This window comes from Lathyrus oleraceus, chromosome 6, assembly GCF_024323335.1.
Source record: "Lathyrus oleraceus cultivar Zhongwan6 chromosome 6, CAAS_Psat_ZW6_1.0, whole genome shotgun sequence".
In the NCBI taxonomy this organism is placed as follows: domain Eukaryota; kingdom Viridiplantae; phylum Streptophyta; class Magnoliopsida; order Fabales; family Fabaceae; genus Lathyrus; species Lathyrus oleraceus.
The window spans coordinates 30199736-30205347 of NC_066584.1; the positions used below are offsets into that span (position 1 = coordinate 30199736).

General features: G+C 39.1%; 1 non-coding gene across 1 annotated transcript; it reads right to left on the minus strand.

Annotated features, from left to right (window-relative positions):
- Positions 1–1427: 1427 nt before the first annotated feature.
- Positions 1428–1534, minus strand: LOC127099818 (small nucleolar RNA R71). The gene has a single exon (XR_007794285.1). It is a non-coding gene; the product is annotated as a small nucleolar RNA R71 (small nucleolar RNA).
- Between the last annotated feature and the right edge of the window lie 4078 nt (positions 1535–5612).

Genomic DNA, 5612 nt, shown 5'->3' on the forward strand with positions numbered 1-5612 from the left:
GAAGGAATCAAAACCAAATTGGTTTAATTAAGTTTAAAACTAAAATCACTCTTTTTACGGTCTCAATTTACAGGTTTAATAACAAGGTTTTTGTACGAAAGTAAAAGACATAAAGAAGTTAAAAGCAATAGAGCGAGAGTTTGAGTTTTTGACTGGACAGTGTAAATTGGACATTAATTCTAGATCAGGGCGAGAGCAATTTTTAGAGTTAATTAAATTCTAACCTTTTTCAAAAAGTATTTTTAAAGATTGAATGTGAGGACGAGAGTTAAGCATTTGAATTTAATTATATAACCTAAGTCAACAGGCGAGAGTTTGAGATAAGGGTGTTTAAACGATTAGTGTTTTCTTAAAAAGAGTTTCTACGGATCCTATTGTTTTCAAAAAGTGGTTTTTGACTTAACTATAAGTGACAGCTACGTTAATATAAAATCATAGTTTATTCAACAGAGCGAGAGTTTGAGATAAAACTTTTAATCAATAGCGTCAACTGAAAAGATTTATTTTAAAACCAAGAAACCAACAAAGAATTGATTCCCTAATTACGACGAACTACATACCGATATCCACTTATTAGATATTTATTTTAGATCTTATTTTAGTTTTAGCTTTTCCCCCAAACAATCAAAGTATTACCTGCCTTAGCTTTACGAAGTAACCTTAGATAACGGTATATCGATTCATAAGTCCCTGTGGGATCGATATCTTTTAAAACTACGGGATAGAACTGTGCACTTGCAGTTTGTACCCCAAATTCGACTCATAAAGTCGCGATCAAGTTTTTGGCGCCGTTGCCGGGGACTTTTATTTAGTCGATATCGTAACTCTTCTGTTACGCTGTAGAGACTAAGGCTTTTCTTTTTCTTTTCTTTCTTTCGTTGATTTGTATGCCACGCACTCGCTCACAAGGCGAGCCGTTCTACTTACGAATCAACGATATCGAACTATATCTCCGACTCTTACGACGAATTCGGGAATATCGTGCTGCAAACAATCTCCCTCCTGTTGAACTTCCCGATTTCAAAAATATTTTCCCTTCGACACCCGAGATGGCAGAACCAGCTCGTGCTCTTAGAGATTACGCTGCTCCATCGCAAGATGAACCGCATTCAAGTATTGCTCCACCCGCAATCGAAGCAAACAACTTTGAACTCAAACCTTCACTGTTGCAGGAAGTGCAACAGAACCAATTCTCTGGAAATCCTACCGAGGATCCAAACCTTCATTTATCCGTATTTGTCCAATACGCTGATACTGTTAAAGCTAATGGTGTCACTCCAGAGGCAATTCGACTTCGTCTTTTTCCTTTCTCGTTAAGAGATAGCGCTAGAAGATGGCTTCAATCTCTTCCTTCCAACTCAGTCACCACATGGAACGAGTTGAAGAAAGTTTTTCTTGCTCGATACTTTCCGCCAAGCAAAACAGCTATGTTAAGAGCCCAGATAAATGGATTTAAACAGAAAGATAACGAGTCTCTTTTCGAAGCATGGGAAAGATACAAAGACATGATGAGACTTTGTCCACACCATGGTTTAGAGGACTGGTTAGTAATTCATACCTTCTATAATGGTCTCCTGTACAACACGAGGTTAACAATAGACACCGCCGCAGGTGGTGCACTAATGAACAAACCCTATGCTGACGCTTACCAACTTATCGAAAGCATGGCTCAAAACCACTATCAGTGGGGAAGCGAACGAACAATGGTAGAAAAACCTCAAACGAAAACTGGCATGTACGAGATAAGTAACCTTGATCATGTTAATGCAAAAGTGGATGCTCTGGTCCAGAAAATTGAAAGTTAAATGTATCATCTCCAGCCACTGTAGTTGCCATAACTCAGAATTGCGAAGTCTGTGGAATTCAAGGTCACACTCCTGCAGATTGTCAACTCCTAACAGGAATCCAAGCGGAGCAAGTAAACTATGCTCAAGGAAGCCCCTACTCGCACACCTATAATTCAAATTGGAAGAATCATCCCAATTTTTCATATAAGAGTAATAATGCTTTATACGCACCTGGACAATCTCCAAATCAAGCCCCAGCTATACCTCCGGGATATCAGAAGCCGATCCCATCTACACCTAACAATAACGCCCCTAGGAAATCCAACTTGGAAATCATGATGGAAAACTTTATAGCTTCTCAACAGCAAACCAATAAAGATTTCTTAAACCAGAATGTACACACTGGCGAACAAATTAAACAACTAGCAAGTAAAGTAGATGCCCTGGCTACTCACAACAAAATGCTGGAAACGCAAATTTCACAAGTAGCTCAACAACAAGCGCCTACTGCTGCCCCAACTGGTACATTTCCTGGCCAACCCCAACCTAACCCAAGAAGCCACGCTCATGCAATTATACTGAGAAGTGGAACGGAAGTGGAAGGACCGTCTGACCCAAGGATAGAAAACCAAAACTCTAAAAAGTCAACTGAGGAGGAAAGTGAACCTAAGGAAAAGGAAGAGAGTAACAAGGAAACCGTAGAAAAGAAGGAACCTTATGTACCTCCGCCACCTTATAAACCACTTATCCCTTACCCTCAAAGGCTTATTAAAACCAAAGATGCGAGCCAATTCAAAAAATTTGTCGACCTACTAAAACAATTAAACGTTACAATTCCGTTTACAAAAGCTATTACGCAGATGCCCTCATATGCCAAGTTTTTAAAAGAAATTCTTTCTAATAAAAGGAAACTTGAAGATAGCGAAACTGTTACACTCACCGCTGAATGTAGCGCTATAATCCAGAATATGCCTCCTAAACTTAAAGACCCAGGTAGTTTCTCTATACCCTGTCACATAGGAAAATTTGTCATTGACAAAGCCTTATGCGATTTAGGAGCCGGTATTAGTGTTATGCCTTTATCCATATGCAAGAGACTTGAAATGGGAGAATTACGACCAACTAAAATGTCTGTGCAACTAGCAGATCGTTCCGTCAAATATCCTGTAGGAATTCTTGAAAATGTTCCAGTGCGCATAGGTCAATTCTACATTCCAACTGATTTTATAATTATGGATATTAGAGAAGATGAACTTACACCCATTATACTGGGAAGACCGTTCTTAGCAACTGCCGGTGCAATCATAGACGTGAAACGAGGACGACTCACTTTTGAAGTAGGAGAAGAAAAATTTGAGTTCATTCTTTCCCAATTTTTGAAAGCACCTGCAATAGAAGATACATGTTACTTCATGGATATCATCGATGAATGCATAAAAGAAACGGAGTTAGAAAAAGACAAATCATCTGACTATCTTGTAGAAGACAAACTTAACCAATGTTTAGCAATAACACCGGACCCTACGCAATGCCTTAAGAAACCAACCTTAGACCTGAAAACACTTCCCAAAAATCTGAGATATGAATTCCTAGACTTAGAGCTTGAACGACCAGTGATAGTTAATGCTGACCTAGGAAGACTCGAAACAGAAAAACTCCTGCATATCTTAAGAAAATATCCAACCGCACTAGGTTACAACATCACCGATCTTAAAGGAATAAGTCCCTCTATTTGTATGCACCGCATCATGCTAGAAGAAGATTGTAAAACTTCTAGGGAACACCAGAGGAGACTAAACCCGATCCTGAGTGAGGTAGTGAAGAAGGAAATAACCAAGTTATTAGAGGCAGGTATCATATATCCTATATCTGATAGCAAATGGGTTAGTCCTGTACACGTAGTACCAAAGAAAGGAGGTGTAACAGTCATTGAAAATGAAAAAGGATAAACTATAACCAAACGAATCGAATCGGGATGGAGAATGTGCATTGACTATAGGAAACTAAACAAAGAAACCCGAAAAGATCATTTCCCTTTACCATTCATTGACCAGATGTTAGAACGATTAGCCAAACATTCTCATTTCTGCTATCTAGACGGTTACTCAGGTTTCTTTCAAATACCAATTCACCCTGATGACCAAGAAAAGACAACGTTCACGTGCCCTTTTGGTACCTTCGCTTATAGACGAATGTCGTTTGGCTTGTGTAATGCTCCTGCAACTTTCCAAAGGTGCATGATGGCAATATTCGCCGATTTTCTAGAAAACATCATGGAAGTATTCATGGATGACTTTTCCGTATGCGGACAAAGCTTTGAAGAATGTCTTGAAAACCTAGAGAGAGTTCTAGAGCGATGTGTAAAAGTAAACCTAGTACTTAATTGGGAAAAATGCCACTTTATGGTACAAGAAGGAATTGTTTTAGGACACATCATCTCGAACAGAGGAATTGAAGTAGACAAAGCTAAAATAGAGGTAATCGAAAATCTTCAACCCCCGAAAACTGTGAGAGAAGTACGAAGCTTCTTAGGACATGCCGGTTTCTACCGACGATTCATTAAAGACTTCTCTAAAATAACTAAACCTTTAACCGGGTTATTAATGAAAGATGCTGAATTCATATTCGACAATAAATGTTTAGAAGCATTTCAAACACTTAAACAAGCACTGATCTCCGCACCCATAATGCAGACACCAGATTGGAATGAACCATTCGAAATAATGTGTGATGCTAGTGATTACGCTGTAGGTGCTGTTTTAGGACAACGAAAGGATAAAAAGCTTCATGTTATATATTACGCAAGTAGAACTCTAGATGAAGCACAAATGAATTACGCCACAACCGAGAAAGAACTTCTAGCAGTAGTGTTTGCGCTAGATAAATTTCGTTCTTACTTGGTCGGAGCCAAAATAATCATCTACACTGACCACGCTGCTATCAAATACCTCTTAACAAAAAAGGATGATAAACCTAGACTCCTAAGGTGGATCCTTTTGCTACAAGAGTTCGATTTGGAAATCAAAGACAAGAAAGGAACTGAAAACGTAGTAGCAGATCACCTCTCTAGACTTGAGAACCTTGAACCGGAAAGAATATCGATCAACGATGATTTCTCGTACGATAAACTTATAGCTACTTTGGAGAAAATAACGTTGATAAACAGGTAGAAACCACTTTAGCTATATCTGTTACACCGTGGTACGCTGACCTCGTCAATTATTTAGCTGCCGGAATAGTTCCACCTACCTTATCCTACCAACAGAAGAAACGATTCTTCTATGACATAAAACACTATTACTGGGATGATCCCTTACTTTTTAAAAGAGGCCCCGATGGTATTTTCCGTCGGTGTATACCCGAAGAAGAGGTAGAAAATATAATCCAACACTGTCACTCCGCTCCTTATGGTGGACACGCAAGTACATCCAAGACCTGCTCTAAAATCCTACAAGCCGGTTTCTATTGGCCAAATATATGGAAGGATGTACATGCAGCTATTAAGAAATGTAACAGATGTCAACGCACAGGAAACATTTCTAGACGTGACGAGATGCCACAAAAGGGCGTTTTGGAAGTAGAGATTTTCGACGTGTGGGGAATAGACTTCATGGGACCTTTTCCATCCTCTTTCGGTAACAAATACATACTCGTGGCAGTTGACTACGTATCGAAATGGATTGAAGCTATAGCTTCTCCAACAAACGACACACGAGTAGTAACTAGACTCTTTAAGAATATAATATTTCCAAGGTTTGGTGTCCCAAGAATAGTAGTCAGTGATGGTGGATCGCATTTCATATCCAAGGTACTCGAAAAACTACT